We start from the raw sequence: 22,099 nt of genomic DNA, 5'->3' as shown, positions 1-22,099 counted from the left end.
AAGTAAGTAAGTAATTAGTAAGTTAGTAAGTTAGTAAGTTAGTAAGTAAGTAAGTAAGACAGTAAGTAAGACAGTAGGTGAGTAAGTTAGTAAGTTAGTAAGTTAGTAAGTTAGTAAGTTAGTAAGTAAGTTAGTAAGACAGTAAGTAAGACAGTAAGTTAGTAAGTTAGTAAGTTAGTAAGTTAGTAAGTTAGTAAGTAAGTAGGTAAGACAGCAGGTGAGTAAGTAAGTAAGTAATTAGTAAGTTAGTAAGTTAGTAAGTTAGTAAGTAAGTAAGTTAGTAAGTTAGTAAGTTAGTAAGACAGTAAGTAAGACAGTAAGTAAGACAGTAGGTGAGTAAGTTAGTAAGTTAGTAAGTTAGTAAGTTAGTAAGTTAGTAAGACAGTAAGTTAGTAAGTTAGTAAGTTAGTAAGACAGTAAGTAAGACAGTAGGTGAGTAAGTTAGTAAGTTAGTAAGTTAGTAAGTTAGTAAGTTAGTAAGACAGTAAGTAAGACAGTAGGTGAGTAAGTTAGTAAGTTAGTAAGTTAGTAAGTTAGTAGGTAAGACAGTAAGTAAGACAGTAAGTTAGTAAGTTAGTAAGTTAGTAAGTAAGACAGTAGGTGAGTAAGTTAGTAAGTTAGTAAGTTAGTAAGTAAGTCAGTAAGTTAGTAAGACAGTAAGTAAGTTAGTAAGTTAGTAAGTTAGTAAGTAAGTAGGTAAGACAGTAGGTGAGTAAGTAAGTAAGTAATTAGTAAGTTAGTAAGTTAGTAAGTAAGTAAGTAAGTAAGTAAGTAAGTAAGACAGTAAGTAAGACAGTAGGTGAGTAAGTTAGTAAGTTAGTAAGTTAGTAAGTTAGTAAGTAAGTTAGTAAGTTAGTAAGACAGTAAGTAAGTTAGTAAGTTAGTAAGTTAGTAAGACAGTAAGTAAGACAGTAAGTTAGTAAGTTAGTAAGTTAGTAAGTTAGTAAGTTAGTAAGTAAGTAGGTAAGACAGTAGGTGAGTAAGTAAGTAAGTAAGTAAGTAATTAGTAAGTTAGTAAGTTAGTAAGTTAGTAAGTTAGTAAGTAAGTAAGTTAGTAAGTTAGTAAGTTAGTAAGACAGTAAGTAAGACAGTAAGTAAGACAGTAGGTGAGTAAGTTAGTAAGTTAGTAAGTTAGTAAGTTAGTAAGACAGTAAGTAAGACAGTAGGTGAGTAAGTCAGTAAGTTAGTAAGTTAGTAAGTTAGTAAGTTAGTAAGTTAGTAGGTAAGACAGTAAGTAAGACAGTAAGTTAGTAAGTTAGTAAGTTAGTAAGTAAGACAGTAGGTGAGTAAGTAAGTAAGTTAGTAAGTTAGTAAGTTAGTAAGTTAGTAAGTAAGTTAGTAAGTTAGTAAGACAGTAAGTAAGTTAGTAAGTTAGTAAGTTAGTAAGTAAGTAGGTAAGACAGTAGGTGAGTAAGTAAGTAAGTAAGTAATTAGTAAGTTAGTAAGTTAGTAAGTTAGTAAGTAAGTAAGTTAGTAAGTTAGTAAGTTAGTAAGACAGTAAGTAAGACAGTAAGTAAGACAGTAGGTGAGTAAGTTAGTAAGTTAGTAAGTTAGTAAGTTAGTAAGACAGTAAGTAAGACAGTAGGTGAGTAAGTTAGTAAGTTAGTAAGTTAGTAAGTTAGTAAGTAAGTTAGTAAGTTAGTAAGACAGTAAGTAAGTTAGTAAGTTAGTAAGTTAGTAAGACAGTAAGTAAGACAGTAAGTTAGTAAGTTAGTAAGTTAGTAAGTTAGTAAGTAAGTAGGTAAGACAGTAGGTGAGTAAGTAAGTAAGTAAGTAATTAGTAAGTTAGTAAGTTAGTAAGTTAGTAAGTAAGTAAGTTAGTAAGTTAGTAAGTTAGTAAGACAGTAAGTAAGACAGTAAGTAAGACAGTAGGTGAGTAAGTTAGTAAGTTAGTAAGTTAGTAAGTTAGTAAGTTAGTAAGTTAGTAAGACAGTAAGTAAGACAGTAGGTGAGTAAGTTAGTAAGTTAGTAAGTTAGTAAGTTAGTAAGTTAGTAAGTTAGTAAGTAAGTAGGTAAGACAGTAGGTGAGTAAGTTAGTAAGTTAGTAAGTAAGTAGGTAAGACAGTAGGTTAGTAAGTAAGTTAGTAAGTAAGTAGGTAAGACAGTAGGTGAGTAAGTAAGTAAGTAAGTTAGTAAGTAAGTAATTAGTAAGTTAGTAAGTTAGTAAGTTAGTAAGTTAGTAAGTTAGTAAGTAAGTAAGTTAGTAAGTTAGTAAGTAAGTAAGTAAGTAAGTAGGTAAGACAGTAGGTTAGTAAGTAAGTAAGTAAGTTAGTAAGTAAGTAATTAGTAAGTTAGTAAGTTAGTAAGTAAGTAAGACAGTAAGTAAGTTATTAAGCAAGTAAGTTAACAAGTGAGTAAGTAAAAAAGGAAGTAAGTTATCTGATACAAGTTCAATGCTACTTGTGTACTTTTACTAGGGTATGATTTTGACTGCAGGACTTAAGTATTTTTAGTATTTTTATAATGTCATTTTGCTTCGGTAAAAGATCTGAGAAGAGTTACGTATTTGTACGAGGTGATTCTGTAATACTGTAGTACTACATCACGCCATCATGCTGGCTTCTGATTGGCTGCTGCCTGATAAAGAGGTCTGAACGTCATCTGAAGTCTCTCTGTGTGTGAGACACTTCTGTGTGGCTGCAGCAGAATGAAAGGAAGAATGGATGAAGTGAAGCTTAATGTCCTCCACATCTTTCTCCATGGATCTGGTGCATTTAGGAGATGAAGAGCTCCTCTCTTAGCGAGCGTACACATGATCACTCTGCAGGAAATAAAACACTCGGGCCTCAGAGCAGAGACACCGCAGAAACTCATCTGACTGCACGCTGAAATCTGTCCTCTTCTAAGAGACAGACTGTGCCTCTGCGTCTATAACCTGCTGCTCTGAGATCTGTCCTCTTCTAAGAGACAGACTGTGCCTCTGCGTCTCCAACCTGCTGCTCTGAGATCTGTCCTCTTCTAAGAGACAGACTGTGCCTCTGCGTCTCCAACCTGCTGCTCTGAGATCTGTCCTCTTCTAAGAGACAGACTGTGCCTCTGCGTCTCCAACCTGCTGCTCTGAAATCTGTCCTCTTCTAAGAGACAGACTGTGCCTCTGCATCTATAACCTGATGCTCTGAGATCTGTCCTCTTCTAAGAGACAGACTGTGCCTCTGCGTCTCCAACCTGCTGCTCTGAGATCTGTCCTCTTCTAAGAGACAGACTGTGCCTCTGCGTCTATAACCTGATGCTCTGAAATCTTGCTTCCTAAACGCTGAGGCTGCATTCAATATAAGGAAGTGTAATCAGAAAGCACATCATGTGAACCCCTTCTGATTCGGAGCTATGTGTGTCACTGGCATCATTGTTTACTCACTCACTTTCCCACTTAAGGCGCATTTCCACTACACGGCCTCGCTCTGCCTCGCTCGGTATGGCTAGGCCTCGTTAGGACTGGCTCACTTTATGGTGCATTTCCATTACAGTTTAGGAACTGGGGTAGTATCTATAGTGACGCAGTGTAGGCGGAGCCGTGACGTCATCTTCAATGAGAACCCCACAAAACCAACATCAGCCGTTAGCTGTTAGCACTCAGAGCTCACAGCTCCTCATATCTGTTCAGAAACTAGACAAAAGTTAAACAAGTACAAACCACAGACTGCCTGTGTCATGGTGAATACAGTCGCTGCTTTATTTATGTCTGTATAGGCCGTTGTTGTGAGTGTGGACGGTCGGAGCATATACTGCGTTAGCTTAGCCAATCTCCATTTAGAAAACACGCGTTTTAAAAGGTGTTTCTCCTGCCGTCTGTCTGCAGACTTGACAAAGCATTAATTCATGGTTTTTACTAACCGGTATCAGTATGTTGTTACTTCGGCATCATTTTGAAACGTGTATTACAATTAAATCACGGTCAAATATGTCCATCTTGTTGTAGTTGTAGCCCCCTTGCCAGCGATTCTCTCTCTAGTTTAGCATACTCAGCCCGACTCAGCCTCGTTGTCTCTGGCCCTAGAACCACGATTTTATGAGGCCAGAAAAACTGTGAATTAGGACCCGCCGGCCGGTACTAGGCCAAGTGGAAACGCAACCAAAAACGGGCCGCTGACGTCACAGCCCTCTTAAACCGTGCTCCGCGCCATTAGTTATCTGGGCATACTTGCAAACTCACTTACTTGTCACCTACTCACTTAATTGCTTGCATACATCCTTCCTACTTACTCTAGGTCGTCCTCAGGCGAGCCCTCCATCGTCGCTTCCAGTCATCCCGGTTCTCCGTATATAGGATTTTGGGATGACTTTGTTCTTCATGGTTGGCTTTACTATGCTGATTAACGACTGGGGGGCGCAACTCCTCTCAGTCCTGGTTTTAGTTCAAAGTGTCCTTCCATGGCTATGAGCCCCATCTGCCCGGGGAGCAGTGTAGGGAACGGTGCCTTGCTCTGGGACACCTCGGTAGCACTTGGTTTTGCTGGGACTTGAACTGGTGACCTTCCAGTTGCAAAGCCAACTCCCTATCGACTTTGCCACCACCGCCCCAGCTACTTGCATACTTAATGCTTGGTTGCTTACCCACTTGCTAGATTACTTGCTTACTTACTTTCTTACCTACATACTTACTTACTTAATGACTTACTTGCTAACTTTATTATTTACTTACAGTCCTAACTTACTCAATTGTCCAATTACTAATGTACTTACTCACCTAGTTACTTACTTACTTACTTACTTACTTATTGACCTACATACTTACTTACTTACTTATTGACCTACTTACCGGTACTTACTTACTTACTTATTGACCTACATACTTACTTACTTACTTAATTACTTACTTATTGACCTACATACTTACTTACTTAATTACTTACTTATTGACCTACATACTTACTTACTTAATTACTTACTTATTGACCTACTTACTTACTTACAATGTGTCTGGACTAGATCACAGCTTTGTACTTGACTTTGATTTCACCGTGTTGTCAAATTGAAACCCATTGAAGTCTGACTGCTGCAGGAAATGTGAAGCCTTGCTGTGGGAGAATATAAATGCCAAAAAGGAATCAGCTGATTATTTCTTACAGATAACATCATGTTCTGTTTTCTATGAGGATGCTTGAAATCTGAAACAAGTTATAAGTCAAATTAGGGATCCGTGTCAAACCGATGATTGGCTTCAGTTTCCTCGCAGCGTTTTAAAACAATGCGCTTCCTGTCTGCACAATATATATACATATAGTGTGTAACATGAGCCCTAAATACAGACTCAAAAAGAGAATGATGTGTGTGTGTGTGTGTGTGTGTGTGTGTGTGTGTGTGTGTGTGTGTGTGTGTGTGTGTGTGTGTGTGTGTGTGTGTGTGTGTGTGTGTGTGTGTGTGTGGTATTGTATTGATCCTGCACCTGACTGGGGATGGAGACAACAACAGAGAGTAAAATAACACACTGTGAAAATACATGCAATCAAAAGCTTAAAAAGTATGTGTGTACTTCGAGGACCATGTACTTAAAGCGTGATAAGTATTACAGTGTGCAATAAAGTGGCAACAATAGAAGTGCGTGACAATACACAACGAGATGTTGAAAGACAGAAGAGGAAGCAGAACATCAGACATCATCAAAACTAAATGAAAAATAACCCTCAAAAAAGAGGAAAACTACCAGAGTATGGTGATATCTTTGAGTGTGACTGCTGTATCAGAGGCGTGTGGCGCAGTGGATTGTGCATTGGTGTTCTGATCAGGGGGTCACAGGTTCAAACCCCACTGCAGTCAGCATGTCGTTGTGTCCCTGAGACACTTCACCCCAAATTGCTCCTGTGGGGATTGCCCACAGTATTAGTCGCTTTGGATAAAAGCGTCTAACAAGTGACATGTAATCAGTAGAATATCAACCTATAAACCCACTTTGTCTTATTATATTTAAATAATGTAAAATTGTGCACCTTTTTATCTGTCCTTAACATGCTCTGAATAAAATGATGCTGATTGTGTTGGTAACGCATTTTAAGAGCTTACTTAAGAGATACTTAGAGAACATTTGTAAAGCTTTTTACTCCTTTAATTGTAAATACTGCACTGGCAACATGTTACCACTAGAGGTCATTACATGCATTAATGGAGGATATTTCTCTTCTTTTTCAATTTTTGTATACTTTATATTATTTTTGTATTAGTATTATTATTACAACATTTTATTCAATCAATTAGCAAACTGAAAACCAATTGATAAGGTGTTCCTAACCTCCTCCTACCTGTTCCTCAGATGTCCTCAGATGAGTGTTAGTTCCACCTGTCAGAGGGTGTGTGTGTGTGTGTGTGTGTGTGTGTGTGTGTGTCAAGGGCGCCGGAAGCGGGGGGGCCAGGGGGCCATTGGCCCCCCCACTTTTCAGCCCTGCCCCACATTTTCGCAGCGGCCGATGCCGTGGAACACTGTACAAATCCCGTTTCAATAATTCCCCTCTACTCTAAAGTCGCATCTAAAACGCGATCTGATATAGCTGTGTATATTTTGTTATGTTTGATTGTTATATTCAATCTCATTAGCTACAGGCATATTTTAAGCTTGTAAAGCTCTCACTCGCCACTCTGCTGTTCCACAGCGCCGCTTCCCCTCCCTCTGCTGAAATTATGATTGTAAGGCGTATAGTAATCATAGATAACACGGCAGGGTCCGTTACAGTTTGTTTTTATCTGATTTCAAATAAACAAAGTCTTGGCTTTCAGAATATTAAACTTGTTTTGGCAAATTCAGATGATAAATACAACTTTGAAGCTTGTAGCGGCATAATTACAAGCAACGGAGTAACTTTACGTCACTGCAGGCATAACAGCAGCCGGTGTTTCTCGTGAAACTCCCGGGAAACAAACACAATACACACAAACGCAAAAATACACAAACACACACGTATATATACACACACACTCGCGGGCTTCCCCTATCTTCCCTTCGTACTATTTTGATCATTTGCTCCGCTAATAATCAATCAGATCGATCCAGAGAAGAGGAAACTTTAAAGGCCTTTTTCTCAAAATGATGACTCTGTAACAGTCATTATATAATGTGACATATTTTGCTTAATATTTGGAGTAGCCTACAACAACAATCCTGATATCATTAGAAAGTTATGAATCTCCTCTTTCCAACAGTGTATACAACTCAAAATGTGTCTTCGGGTCAATGCGACTGATTTCGATGGAGCAGGTTTGCATTAGGTAAAATAAAGCAGGCAGACATAACAGGAAGAATATGTACATTTTAACCCAATCAAATAGGACATTGTCACACCATTCAAATGTATCCATGTAAATTACAACCAATAAAAAAGCTTAGATTTGTTTATTCGTTACGTTGTTTACTTTATTTGTTATGTTGTTCTGTGTGTCAGCCGTTAACCAGATAGAAAAAATATATACACTTGCAAACAAGTCAGAAGAACCAGCGCAGAAGAAAACGATACAGTCAATCTAAACTTAAATTAACAACTGGAAGGTCACATCCCTGACATCCACGTCTCCGGAGCCTGGACCTTCATCAATCATAGAACCAGCGAAGCCAGATGAACCCAAAAGCAGCAGCTCTGCGGCCGCAGAGACTGTCAAAACCACCGCCACCGCCGTCGTTGAACCGAAACAGGCTGGTTCCGACTGCATGGAGGTTTGTTGTCGGGACATTGAGACGGGTAAAGCTGCAGCTAACTGACCGCTAGATCGTCTGGGCAAAGAGAAAGGTACTTCAACGCAGAATGGTACAAAAACAGAGAGTGGTTAATTCTTTGCAAAACCACTAAACGGGCCTTCTGTGAAATATGCAGATTTGCTGTCAAACGGCTTGTAACTTTCTCAAAATGGGAAGATGATAGCTTTGTTAATATCGGAGTTAATAACTGGAAAAAGTGCCCAAGCCTCCTGGACAGCCACGAAAAGTCTCATTTCCACAGAGAGTGTATTAAAAAAAAGTGCGCTTTCTTCAGTCAAACACCAGTCAACATGCAGCTTGTCAAACAACAGCGTATTGAGCAGGGGAAAAAAAGAGATGGAATGATGGAGCAACTGCGCAATTTCCAAAAGAACTCGTAGCTGAGAAAAACCCCACTCTGAAGAGCTTCATGCTCACCGGGAAATATGCATCATGAGACAATTAATGAACTTATAAATCTAATGTATCGGGAGTCTCTCACCACTATATTAACTGACATTTAAAAGCAATGCAAAACATGCAGTTATTGTGCTTCCAGCAAACATCCACTGATAAACTGCGATGTGAACAACCTCATGATAACCTCATATTTTGAGGATCTACCTGTGTTTAGTCTAGAAAAAGGTAAATGTGTGCATTTTATTATAAAGGTGTGTATATTTACAGACTTTTGCAAAAACTAAGAAACTTATAAACATCAGGTTTAAAACTAAAAGAGCTTTACAAAAAAGTAACACAATTAGAGATGTTTGGAGTTTTATTTTAGTTATTAATTTACATTTTTTGTCAAAGAGATGCTGATTTGATACCGTTGATACAGTTACGGCATTTCCTGTTTCTGCCGGAGAGAGGGGAGTTTGTCCCAAAGCTTGCCGCTGTATCTACTCCCTCCATCTGACAGGAGGGAGCCTCATGTGTCACTCCACGGAGTTCACTCCGTCACGGAGGGGGAGTGTGTAGGGTGTAGGGCGTGGTTTGGGATTGGGCCATACACACGCACTTTTTTGGCCCCCCCACTTCTAAAATGAATCCGGCGCGCCTGGTGTGTGTGTGTGTGTGTGTGTGTGTGTGTGTGTGTGTGTGTGTGTGTGTGTGTGTGTGTGTGTGTGTGTGTGTGTGTGTGTGTGTCATTCATTAGACAGACAGGCAGCGCAGGTTGAACAGCCTCAGAGCAGACACTCAACAAACTGGACACTTTTTCTACCGACTGCACACTGCGATGACTCTTTATTAATATCTCATTAATACTCAGAGGATCATAAGCTGTGGGTCTGAGGGGACACACACACACCGGGACAGCTTCAGCAACACACACACACTTACACACACACACACATGGAGATTGAAAGCATGGTGGCAAACAGCGCGCTCATTAAAGCCAGAGAAGGTAAGAGACACTGCTTTAGAAACCAAATGGTGCAAAAATAAACTGTATTATTGTTATTATTGGCTGCTATTTGACTACTTTGACATGTTCCCTTGCTTCCTTATCATGGTACATCTTATTTTGTACCATTGTCATGCACCTAATCGGGCTAATCACCTCTTTCTATATTATTAAATTCTGCTATTTCTTATTTTTGCCTCTAATTATGTACTTTTTGGACTTTAATACACACGTTGACCTCTTTATTTAATATGTACTCTAACTTTTATGATGCTACATCTTATTTTTCATCATGGTTGTGTACTTTTTCAATTATTTAATAAGGGTTTTCCACTTTATTTTTCACATTTTTACTTACATTTTTAATGTTAAATCTTATGTTTTGCTCTAATTATTTACTTATTTATTTATTAAAAGTGCATTTCCTCTTTTTACTTAATTTTTTAATGCTAAATATTACTTTTTTTCCGGATAATTAATCCAATTGCTTTTTTTTTTAACCAAATATTGCATAATGTTTCTGATACACATTGTGCTCTGCCTGCGTGAGGACCCAGGTGTTGGTGTTGGGTGAACTGAGGATGTCCTAAACATCACGGGTTACAAGTGATCTCATGCATCTCCAAGGCTCTCTTGATTTATTATTTCTGTTGTTATTATATATTTATTTAATTGTATGTATAGTACTATTAACTGATTTTTATTGTACTATTATTATTTAAAAAATATACATTATTATTATTATTATTATTATTATTATTATTATTATTATTATTATTATTATTATTATTATTATTATTATTATTATTTTAAAGTGCAAGTACAGTAGTTACTTTCCTGACCCCTTCTCTCCTCATCCAAATCATTACTTAAAAAACGGAGGTTGGAGAAGTACGCTGATGTTGTACTTGAGTAAAAGTAGAAGTACTCAGATCTTGTACTTGAGTAAAAGTAGAAGTACTCAGATCTTGTACTTGAGTAAAAGTAGAAGTACTCAGATCTTGTACTTGAGTAAAAGTAGAAGTACTCAGATCTTGTACTTGAGTAAAAGTAGAAGTACTCAGATCTTGTACTTGAGTAAAAGTAGAAGTACTCAGATCTTGTACTTGAGTAAAAGTAGAAGTACTCAGATCTTGTAGTAAAAGTAGAAGTACTCAGATCTTGTACTTGAGTAAAAGTAGAAGTGCTCAGATCTTGTACTTGAGTAAAAGTAGAAGTACTCAGATCTTGTAGTAAAAGTAGAAGTACTCAGATCTTGTAGTAAAAGTAGAAGTACTCAGATCTTGTAGTAAAAGTAGAAGTACTCAGATCTTGTACTTGAGTAAAAGTAGAAGTACTCAGATCTTGTACTTGACTAAAAGTAGAAGTACTCAGATCTTGTAGTAAAAGTAGAAGTACTCAGATCTTGTAGTAAAAGTAGAAGTACTCAGATCTTGTAGTAAAAGTAGAAGTACTCAGATCTTGTACTTGAGTAAAAGTAGAAGTACTCAGATCTTGTACTTGACTAAAAGTAGAAGTACTCAGATCTTGTAGTAAAAGTAGAAGTACTCAGATCTTGTAGTAAAAGTAGAAGTACTCAGATCTTGTACTTGAGTAAAAGTAGAAGTACTCAGATCTTGTACTTGAGTAAAAGTAGAAGTACTCAGATCTTGTAGTAAAAGTAGAAGTACTCAGATCTTGTACTTGAGTAAAAGTAGAAGTACTCAGATCTTGTAGTAAAAGTAGAAGTACTCAGATCTTGTACTTGAGTAGGTAAACAGAGGTGAGACACGATGATCTTCAGAGTAAGCTGTCCTTCAGGCTCCGCTCTATAAATACTTCTCTCTCAGTGAAACCAGACGGGCTGCATGTACCTGTCTCTCAAAGTGAGACGTGTCACTCTGCTCAGGTGTTTTCATTACAACATGACGCCTGGAATAGCATCACATGTAATACCTGATTTATGTATTTACTAAGTATGTTGCATGCAGTGGTTGAATGTAACATTTACTTAAGTATTGTGCATCCTTCTTGGGGTTTAGGGGTCAAAACGCTTTTGAAACGTCATTAAGAGGAAGAATGTGGAGCAAATGTTGTATACTTTGTGTACTACTGAGTAAATTACCAGTATATACACGTTGTTTGTTTAAAAAGTGTAAAATAAATGGAGTGACAGGTACAAATTATATCCCCTGAGATGAAGTATAAGTATACATAATGTAGTGAATAAACAATGTGGTGCAAATGTTGTATACTACTGAGTATATTAGCAGTATATAAACACAACATACAGTATATGCAGTACAATAAAAAGTTACATAATACTCTACATCAGGGGAAAATATTGTACTTTTTACTACCTTTATGTTACATAATTAACATGTTATGTTTACATGATAGCACACAAAGTGAAGAACGTTTACTCCACCTTCTTCTACTTATTTGTAATTTCTAATGATAAAATGCACACAATTCAGTGCAATATAGTATTTAATATAACTACAAAATGACCCTACAAGAAATTCTGACTGGATTGTTGCTTTTTGGGGCTTTTATTTTGAAAAACAAAGCTCACCCTGATCTTCCTGTAAGGATAGAGATACTTCTGGGGCTTTTATTTTGAAAAACATGCATCCTCCTGTGCTTCCTGTAAGGATAGAGATACTTCTGGGGCTTTTATTTTGAAAAACATGCATCCTCCTGTGCTTCCTTTAAGGATAGAGATACTTCTGGGGCTTTTATTTTGAAAAACATGCATCCTCCTGTGCTTCCTGTAAGGATTTTCTTACTCTACGGGGCTTTTATTTTGAAAAAAAAGCCTAATCCTGAGTTAACTGTTTGGATACAATAATTATCTGGGGCTTTTATTTTGAAAAACATGCATCCATGTGCTCACTGTAAATATATGGTTACTCAATGGGGCTTATAGTATTTAAAATAACACTTTTATTAAAGCCTTTTGGAGTTCAAATACTTCTCAACTTCGACTTAAGTAGGATTTCACACTCAGGCTGTTAATAGAGTATTTTTAGACTGTGGTAAAAGTAAAATCTGAGTACTTTTTCCACCTCTAGTTGAAGTGTTACAGGAGCCTTGGACTTCAGGTGTTCTTTGTTAACAACTAGTGTGTTGATGACGGTAAAACTTTTGTGTCTTTTTTAATTAAATCATGATTTCTCTGCAGGAGGGAGTCGAGGCCGGAGCTACAAATGGAAAGAGATGCTGCGCTTCAATCACATCAGCCAGTGCAGGGACCAGGCCTCCAGCATAGGTGTGTGTGTGTGTGTGTGTGTGTGTGTGTGTGTGTGTGTGTGTGTGTGTGTGTGTGTGTGTGTGTGTGTGTGTGTGTGTGTGTGTGTGTGTGTGTGTGTGTGTGTGTGTGTGTGTGTGTGTGTGTGTGTGTGTGTGTGTGTGTGTGTGTGTGTGTGTGTGTGTGTGTGTGTGATCTCACATCATGTGTTCCCCCCCCCCCCCTCAGAGAGAGAGTACTACAGTCTGTGTGTGAAGCAGCCGATCGGAAAGAACCTCTTTCAGCTTTTCTGTCGCAGTCGTCCTGATCTGCAGAACTACATCTCCCTGCTGGACGCTCTGGCAAGTATTCACAACATCAAGGTGGAAGTCAATGGTTCTCTGGATGTGTTTTTGGTTGTTCGCCTAAAATAAAGTCTGAGGTTCAAACACAAGCGGAAGAGATTGTAATTCTACGACTGCTAACAAGTGTCTAAATGTGACGACTGAACGCCATCACGTTTAAAACTCTGTTTATCGTGCATGTTGTCCTTTTTGCAAATTGATTTAGCTTATATTTAATTAGGGTGTTAGAGAAAGAACACAATGCAGGAATAAAGTAGAACAAATATATATTAAAGGTCCCATGTCATGGCCATTTCCACTGATCATAATTCCATTGTTGAGGTCTACTAGAATACATTTACATTGTTCAATGTTCCAAACTCACATTGGTTTCTCAAACAGCATCTCTGTATAGTATGTGTATTCACTCTCTGTCCTAAACGGCTTGTTGGAGCTCCTGCCCCCCCCCCCCCCCTCCCTGTGAGCCCAGTGGCCGTCTGCGAGACAGCGAGACACAGCGAAACCCAGCCCGAAACACACACACACACACACCCGCAGCCTGGCTGGGAGTTTGTGTGTGTGCCCAGGCTGAGTTCCCCGGTGTCTCGCTGACCCCACACCAGTGAGCCAGCTCACAGTGTCCCGCTCCTCGCAGCAGCGAGCCTCGCAACGTCCCGCCGAGCGTGTGTGTGTGTGAGGAAGTCCGCGGATTGGTCCAAACGTAACGGCTCCGCGGATTTGTCAATCTGGACCAATCTGCGGAGCCGTTACGTTACGTCACTATACCCAAGAAGTAAACAATGGAAAAAGCGAAATGTCCAACGAGGCGTTCTGGGGCAGCATAGACAGGTCTTTTCTGTGTTAGAGTTTTACTCGCTACAGGGTGTACTTTGAGGGTTTGTGACTCTGCAGACCGTTTACATGCAGAAAAACCTATAACACACAAGGGGACGGGTAATAACCAGAAGAGCATGACATGGGACCTTTAAAGTCTAAATTATTTGCATGATACTCATAGGAGTGTTATTAAAATGTGCCGTGCAGGAAAAGCTTTCTGAGAGTCTGGAGTGTGAATTTAAAAAAGGCCATTAAGCATTAATACGTTTATGGTTACGAAGAGGTGACAGATTCATCTCTGGAGATTATAAATCGGACAGCAGTGTCACAGAAATGCTCAATGTACCAACAGTATCAAGTATCATTGCACTTATCCGAGCTTTAAAAACATGCAGTGGAACCAAATCGCTCAGTTTCAAATCTTTTTGCAGACTGTTCTAAGCAAGAGGAGCTGCGCACATAAAAGCTTTCTTACCTACGTCAGTCCTTGCACTTGGCACATGTAACAAAACCACGTCATGTGATCTCAGGCAATAGCTACCTGCTCCTCTCTGTGTGATCAGAGAGCAGATGCTAATATGCTCAAAACAGTTGAACAGGTGGAATTGAGTGGGACCGGCTAGTCTTCTTCTTCTTCAAGATTGTCCATCAAATCTGCAACCCTTGATGCATTGATTAAAGCCCGTGAGAAGTATGACACGCAGAACTAACTCCTTGAAGTTCCAGAGAATATCTGCTTCTAGTGACGCCCGCAAATACTCATTTTCTACCAGAACAATCAAAGATTAGATCAGATAAGATAACATGGAACTTTATTTATCCCCGTGGGGAAAATCAGGCGTTTAGAGAGGGGAACAAGCTGCTACAAGAAGCTGTTATCGCTGAGTCTGTGGAGGGCTTCAGGGATAGTTTAATAGACATGTAACTAAGATTATTCACCCCCAACTGAGCACGATACCTCTGGGTTTTGCTCGGTATTAATCCAGAGATCCAGACGGAGAAGTATTCTATGTAACACAAAGATGGCTGCAATGTGGAACAGATTCCTATCAAAGATACAGCTTTATACATTTTAAAACCTGGTATACAAAACTCAACATTTGTCCTCATTTTAGGGTCATTACTCATTTAAAAACAATCTGAGGAAATGACGTTTAAAGTGTGTGACAGGCGTTCCTTATCACTCAGATATATGATGAAACAGAAACGTTGGCAGATCACCAACAATCCGAGGAAGAAGGAGACGGAAAAATGTATAAATAAGTAACTGAAAAGACGTCATGGGTGTTGTGGGTTTGTCAAAGTAATTACACGGTACACTGGATTTAATTACACAGTTTATAATCTCAATTTTAGATCATACTGGAGGAATGATTCTACTTTAAAGAGTCCTCTCCTGCTGATGTTCAGGTGTATATCATTATGTAGTGTCTCTACTTTAAAGAGTCCTCTCCTGCTGATGTTCAGGTGTATATCATTATGTAGTGTCTCTACTTTAAAGAGTCCTCTCCTGCTGATGTTCAGGTGTATATCATTATGTAGTGTCTCTACTTTAAAGAGTCCTCTCCTGCTGATGTTCAGGTGTATATCATTATGTAATGTCTCTACTTTAAAGAGTCCTCTCCTGCTGATGTTCAGGTGTATATCATTATGTAGTGTCTCTACTTTAAAGAGTCCTCTCCTGCTGATGTTCAGGTGTATATCATTATGTAGTGTCTCTACTTTAAAGAGTCCTCTCCTGCTGATGTTCAGGTGTATATCATTATGTAGTGTCTCTACTTTAAAGAGTCCTCTCCTGCTGATGTTCAGGTGTATATCATTATGTAATGTCTCTACTTTAAAGAGTCCTCTCCTGCTGATGTTCAGGTGTATATCAGTATGTAGTGTCTCTACTTTAAAGAGTCCTCTCCTGCTGATGTTCAGGTGTATATCAGTATGTAGTGTCTCTACTTTAAAGAGTCCTCTCCTGCTGATGTTCAGGTGTATATCAGTATGTAGTGTCTCTACTTTAAAGAGTCCTCTCCTGCTGATGTTCAGGTGTATATCAGTCTGTAGTGTCTCTACTTTAAAGAGTCCTCTCCTGCTGATGTTCAGGTGTATATCAGTATGTAGTGTCTCTACTTTAAAGAGTCCTCTCCTGCTGATGTTCTGGTGTGTATCAGTATGTAGTGTCTCTACTTTAAAGAGTCCTCTCCTGCTGATGTTCAGGTGTATATCAGTATGTAGTGACTCTACTTTAAAGAGTCCTCTCCTGCTGATGTTCAGGTGTATATCAGTATGTAGTGTCTCTACTTTAAAGAGTCCTCTCCTGCTGATGTTCAGGTGTATATCAGTCTGTAGTGTCTCTACTTTAAAGAGTCCTCTCCTGCTGATGTTCAGGTGTATATCAGTATGTAGTGTCTCTACTTTAAAGAGTCCTCTCCTGCTGATGTTCAGGTGTATATCAGTATGTAGTGTCTCTACTTTAAAGAGTCCTCTCCTGCTGATGTTCAGGTGTATATCAGTATGTGGTGTCTCTACTTTAAAGAGTCCTGTGTAGTGTGTTATTCACTCTTCTGTTTCTTCTTCTTCAATTATTTTAGGACGCCTTTGAGATGAAGTCAGACGAAGAGAGGAAAGATTACGGCGTCAGCATCATCCAGAGATTCCTCATGAGAAAGGTCTGGAAACTGCACACCAATACAAACATATTTACAACAAATAACGCTAAAATAAATAGATCAAAAAAGGAAATAATAGATAAATATTAAAATATTAAATATGTGTTATTAAAAAAATATATATATATAAACAATAAAAATGTATAAATATAAAATAAAGGGAAATGTCTTCTTGGACCCTTATTTGCTTTTTGCATCCTAGCTCTTGTTTATAGTATATATACACACACACACACACACACACACACACACACACACACACACACACACACACACACACACACACACACACACACACACACACACACACACACACACCGTTCAGTTCTAATGTCAACAACACTGTGTGCACTAGCTATACATTCCTGGCATTTAAAAGCCATTCTCCTTACTCATTCATCCCACAGGTCATAAGACGATTAACACCTGAACTTTTTAAAGAACATCCATAAACATTCATCTGTTTGCATTTAGCAAATTATTGATTTAATATATCATTCTGTGACTTCCGTTTGTCATTGCCATATCTACACTGTACTGTAGCTCACATGCACATGACAGCCGTGGAACTATTGTTTGACCGTCTCCATGTGTGTGTCTGCAGTCGATGCAGTGTTTGTACGTGGTGCAGAAACACGAGCAGAGCTGCATCCACAGCCTGGAGGTCGAATCCTGCACCGACGTCTTCCAGAGCTGCAGGGAGTGAGTTCACCTCTAACATACGTGCACATTTTCATTAAAGGTGGGGAAGGTACGTTTGAGAAACCGGCTCGAGATACAGTTTTTGTTATATTCCATGGAATGCTCTTAACATCTCGATAGCAATGAATATCTTAAGTGCTTTGACAAAAAATCCATAAAAACATGTCATCTGTGGAAGCCGTAGTACTGTAAAAAGCACGACCAATCATTAGAGCTGGTCCGGCTAAAATAACTGCCTGTCAGCCTTCCATCGGGGCACAAACTTACCTCGTGCCCTCATTGGTCATGTGCGCGTTCGTGTGTGTTGGAGGAGGGGCTCTATAAGGAAGTGGCAGATTTGTTCCGGCTGTGTACTTTCAAATTCTAGCGAACTCGAGCTGGTTTCTCCAAAATTACCTACCCCACCTTTAAATGAATGATAATATGATACGATAAGATACGATGATACTTGAATGGTCAGATCAAGTCTGAAATGCTCCTTGCATCACAGCAGCTCCATGTGTAACATCAACAGACACATATCAATACAAAATACATAGAAAGGTTTTATAAACAGCTAGTCAAATAAACAAGGTGAATTACAAACCTTCATTACTGTGGGTTGTAAAATAGTTCTGCAAACTTCCTTTTTCCAATTGCATTTAAAGTAACAATTCCATGTGATAAGAAAGGCTTTGAGAGTGTGGAAATGTGGGTTCAAATGACCTAAAAAAGTGCTTGAATGTCCCTTAAAGAGCCATATGAACCTTGTATATATACGATACGATAATACTTGAATGGTCAGATGAAGTCTGAAATGCTCCTTGCATCACAGCAGAGTCCCAGGGTCCCAGAGGATGCTGTTGGAGCCTCTCAGGTTGTTATGGTCTGCTGAGTCAGAAAGTCTCTGACAGGGTGACCAACTCTCTTTGAGCAGATTGTTAACAGGTGGAGCAGTTTGATTTTAAATGAACCCCTTTATTTCATGCATTAGAGATCTACACAGCTACCTGAGCGGAGAACCCTTCAGTCAGTACCAGCAGAGCATGTTCTTCGAGCGCTTCCTGCAGTGGAAGATGCTGGAGAGGTCAGTGTGTGTGTGTGTGTGTGTGTGTGTGTGTGTGTGTGTGTGTGTGTGTGTGTGTGTGTGTGTGTGTGTGTGTGTGTGTGTGTGTGTGTGTGTGTGTGTGTGTGAGCGTGAGTGTGTGTGTGTGTGTGTGTGTGTGTGTGTGTGTGTGTGTGTGTGTGTGAGCGTGAGAGAGAGTGAGTGATTGAGCGTGTGTGTGTGTGTGTGTGTGTGTGTCTGTGAGTGAGCGGGTGTGTGATTGAGTGAACGTGAGAGAGTGAGTGAGTGATTGAGCGTGTGTGTGTGTTTGAGCGTGTCGGTGAGCGTGTGTGTGTGTGTGTGTGTGTGTGTGTGTGTGTGTGTGTGTGTGTGTGTGTGTGTATGTGTGTGTGTGTGTGTGTGTGTGTATGTGTGTGTGTGTGTGTGTGTGTGTGTGTGTGCGTGTGTGTCTGTGAGTGAGCGTGAGTGAGCGTGAGTGAGCGTGAGTGATTGAGTGATTGAGTGAGTGATTGAGCGTGTGTGTGTGTGTGTGTGTGTGTGTGTGTGTGTGTGTGTGTGTATAAACAAGGAAACAGACAGACAAAGCACAATGACACATGTGTTGGGAATCTGGTTTTTCTGCTTGTTCTCTAAAACGCTCCGTTGCTCTTACTGTTGACTCCGAGCCACTTTCTGTTTTTAAATAAATCAGTGTCGACAAAATGCTGTGTTTCTTTTTCAAGGCGACCAATCACCAAATACACGTTCAGACAGTACAGAGTGCTGGGGAAGGGAGGCTTTGGAGAGGTAATGTCACGGATACAATTATTTAATGCTTTTGTTAGTCAAGTTTGCAATTAAAGATATTTTAAAATGTAAAAAGTGAGAAAAATAAATAAATACTAATAACGTTTAAAACAAATTAAAATATAATCAAATATAAATTAAAATAAATGTAAATATAATAAAATATCAAATAAAATAAATGTAAATATAATAACTTTATCTGTAACTTTAAACTGATCTTGAATGAAATGCTCCATAACATTAATTATTGAACTACACCTTGATATGTCTCAGGTGTGGGCGTGTCAGGTTCGAGCCACTGGGATGATGTACGCATGCAAGAAGCTGGAGAAAACTCACGTGAAGAAGAGGAGGGGGGAAGCCATGGCTCTGAACGAGAAGCAGATCCTGGAGGCGCTGGACAGCAGATTCGTGGTGAGAAAATACATCTTAAACTCCCTCTATTTAACCCTTCAGCTACTCAGTGTTTTAAAATGTGTTCAAGATGTTTGTGCTGATAGATAACACCACAGGTAAGAGGAAACAGGTAAGAGTATTTCAGATTTGCAGGTCAACTGTCCCTTAAAAAGATAAGTCTGGTGATATTGATTGTATCTGTCAGCTGTTAACTGCTCTCCATTAACACTCAGTTGGATTGAATCATACCTCGCTGATAGGCGTCAGCATGTTATCGTCAATAATCGACTCTCTCCAGCTCTAGACTTAAGCACCGGAGTACCACAAGGCTCAATACTTGGTCCACTTCTTTTTACCTTATATATGAATGACCTGCCATCTGTGTGTCCTGATGTGGAAACACAGCTACATGCCGATGACACCGTGATATATGTGTTTTAGCTCTGAGCCCAGGATTAGCCTAACAGAGTCCAGGAAGCTTATTTACAAGTTAACAGCGTTTAATAAAACAATGATACAATGAGTGCGTTTCACATCTCTTATTTTTCATTTCCTCGCTCCTCGGGCTCGGTATCACCGGAAGTTGATTTGTCTGCGCCATCTTGAGTACCGTCCCAGTGGCCTTATTTGTGCCGGAGGACCGAGGATCGAGGATCGATAACGGTGGAGCGATAATCGAGGAACTACCAGACCATCCTCCGGTGAAATCCTCAGAGACTCGCCCCGCCCCCTTACTGTGTATCGCTCACTGATTGGACGATGCAGCGCATGCACTGATCTGGCTGCTGTCAGACGATCAGCTGTGCGGCGTCATCACAAACGGACGTCGCTTCACGTGACGCTCCGGAGGAAACGACGTCCCATTGCTCTTAAAACTAATTTCCCTGCTTCTCGTGGTTTCCTTGTCGCAGGGAAACTACGCAAGTGAGGGACGCAAGGAATCCATTTAACCGAAGTGAAACGCACCCAATGATACAATGAAATTGCAAAATGGCTTCCTGCTGGCTTCCCATTTTATCATCTGTAGTCTTCTCCTATTGGCTTAGCGTTGACGGGGGCGGGTCCAAGGCACGTCCTGTCGTTTTCTGATGTTAGTTTTACAATCTTCTAATATCTGTTGGTCATGTAAACATTCCCTAATCACAGCATTGCAGTGTAAATAAGTGAGGGTTAAAGACAGTGTGTTTAGTGCGCAACACCACATGTCATTTCTCCTTAAATTCGCGTACACAAAACATAATATTAGCTACATGCTAATGCTAACACCATCTGAGCATACAGGAAGTCTAGTGTGTTGACAATGTCGTGAACATCCGGTTACAGAATAAAACAGTGTTATTAATTTTAAGTTACGCCATATAAATATTGATTTGATTCCTTACAACTCTAATCTAACATTCAAAACACAAGTCAACAAAGTGACCCAGAGAGTTAGCCGAGCCAATTTTAAATACATGAGAAACACAATGACATTTTTGCGGATCTCTGACACCTGAATTTCCCGACGAGGAGGAATAAATCTCTACATTATTTCTTTGTTTGTCTCCAGGTGAGTCTGGGGTACGCCTACGAGACGAAGCACTCGCTCTGCATGGTGCTCACCATGATGAGCGGGGGGGATCTGAAGTTCCACATCCACAACATCGGGCAGCCGGGCCTCGACAAGAACAGAGTCCGGTTCTACGCTGCGGAGGTCTGCTGCGGAATCATGCACCTGCACAGGAAGTCAATAGTCTACAGGTGAGTGGGGGTCTGCAGGGGGATCTATTTATTTTGTAAGCATGCTTCTTAGTTACATTAAGCTGTCTTTGGCCCTTTTTTCTGCTGTAACAAGTGTTAATTTAAATAAAGGTATATTCTGATTCTGATATATATAGTATACTGTAGGAATACTTCACTACAAGGGACAGTAAAAAGGTGGGAAAGTAACATTTAAACTGTGCTTGAGTAGAGTTTTGAGCTATTACTTTACTGGAGTTTTTCCATTTATAACCACGTATTTTTACTCCACTTCATTTATCTGAACGTGTTAGTAGTAGTAGTATTTCAAGTCAAGTCAAAGTTAACTTTATTGAAACTATGTATAAATATATGTATATACATATATATACACAATCAACAGACACATTTATACATATGCACACTTTAAAGACAACAATAAAAGCATAAAAATCAAGTTATACAAAATAACAGTCACTTCAAAATGGTGTTTTCTGTATGACACGCAATGACTAAATAAACTGATCAGAGATAAGATCATAAGATAAAATGTACTTTATTGATCGGAATTTCAAAGAGTAGAAATAAAACCTTCTAAAGTTGAAACATCTCAAAATAGAAATAAAACAGCATTAAAAAAGTAGAATATATACAAGTTGACCGTGAAGATAAAACATCTATAAACTGTCTGACAAATAAAACACTACTGAAGGGCCGATTGACATTAAACACAAATATTATCAAGATAGTATTTACATTAAGTGTGTGAGGAATGGCGTATCACATTACATATAATCGTAACATGTACATGGTGAGTCCAGTTAACCAAAGAGAGGCTATGGAGCAGCCAGAGGTTCAAACTGAAGTGCCATGCCTGTTTTGAAAAAGTAAGAAGTAGAACAGTAGTACAGTGATACCAGAAAGATATTTAAGTACAGTAATTAAAGTGGACCTATCATGCTATATTTGAATAATATAGTGTAGGACCATACCTATATAAGGTATATTTATACTTTTTCTTTTTCAAAATACCAAACAGATCATGCATATTAGCCATGCCTCATTTTGCTCAATTTGAAAAATGTTAGTAAGGGCAGATTCTGTGAGAACAGCACCATCTAGAGGCCTGGCATATGTACTACAGCGTCTCCAGCGCTTTTGAACGGCAATGGCCGTGGCTGTCTCCTCCTGATTGGTGGAGTTGGCCCAATAGCCGTAGCGCCACCGACCTGACGTCAGGACAGTGTTCAAATCTGGATCAGTTTTTATCAGATCCGTTGCAGCCCCTTTTTTAGAGATTTGGGTATGGAGGAAAATAGAGAGGGTTGTGTTTTCTG

At 39.3% G+C, this 22,099-nt stretch overlaps 1 pseudogene; it reads left to right on the top strand.

Annotated features, from left to right (window-relative positions):
• The first annotated feature begins 8,802 nt into the window (after nt 1-8,802).
• LOC117499316 overlaps nt 8,803-22,099 on the top strand; it is a 28,102-nt pseudogene continuing 14,805 nt past the window's right edge.

This window comes from Trematomus bernacchii, unplaced genomic scaffold (assembly GCF_902827165.1).
Source record: "Trematomus bernacchii unplaced genomic scaffold, fTreBer1.1, whole genome shotgun sequence".
Lineage (NCBI taxonomy): Eukaryota > Metazoa > Chordata > Actinopteri > Perciformes > Nototheniidae > Trematomus > Trematomus bernacchii.
This window is presented reverse-complemented; position numbering and strand designations above follow the sequence as displayed.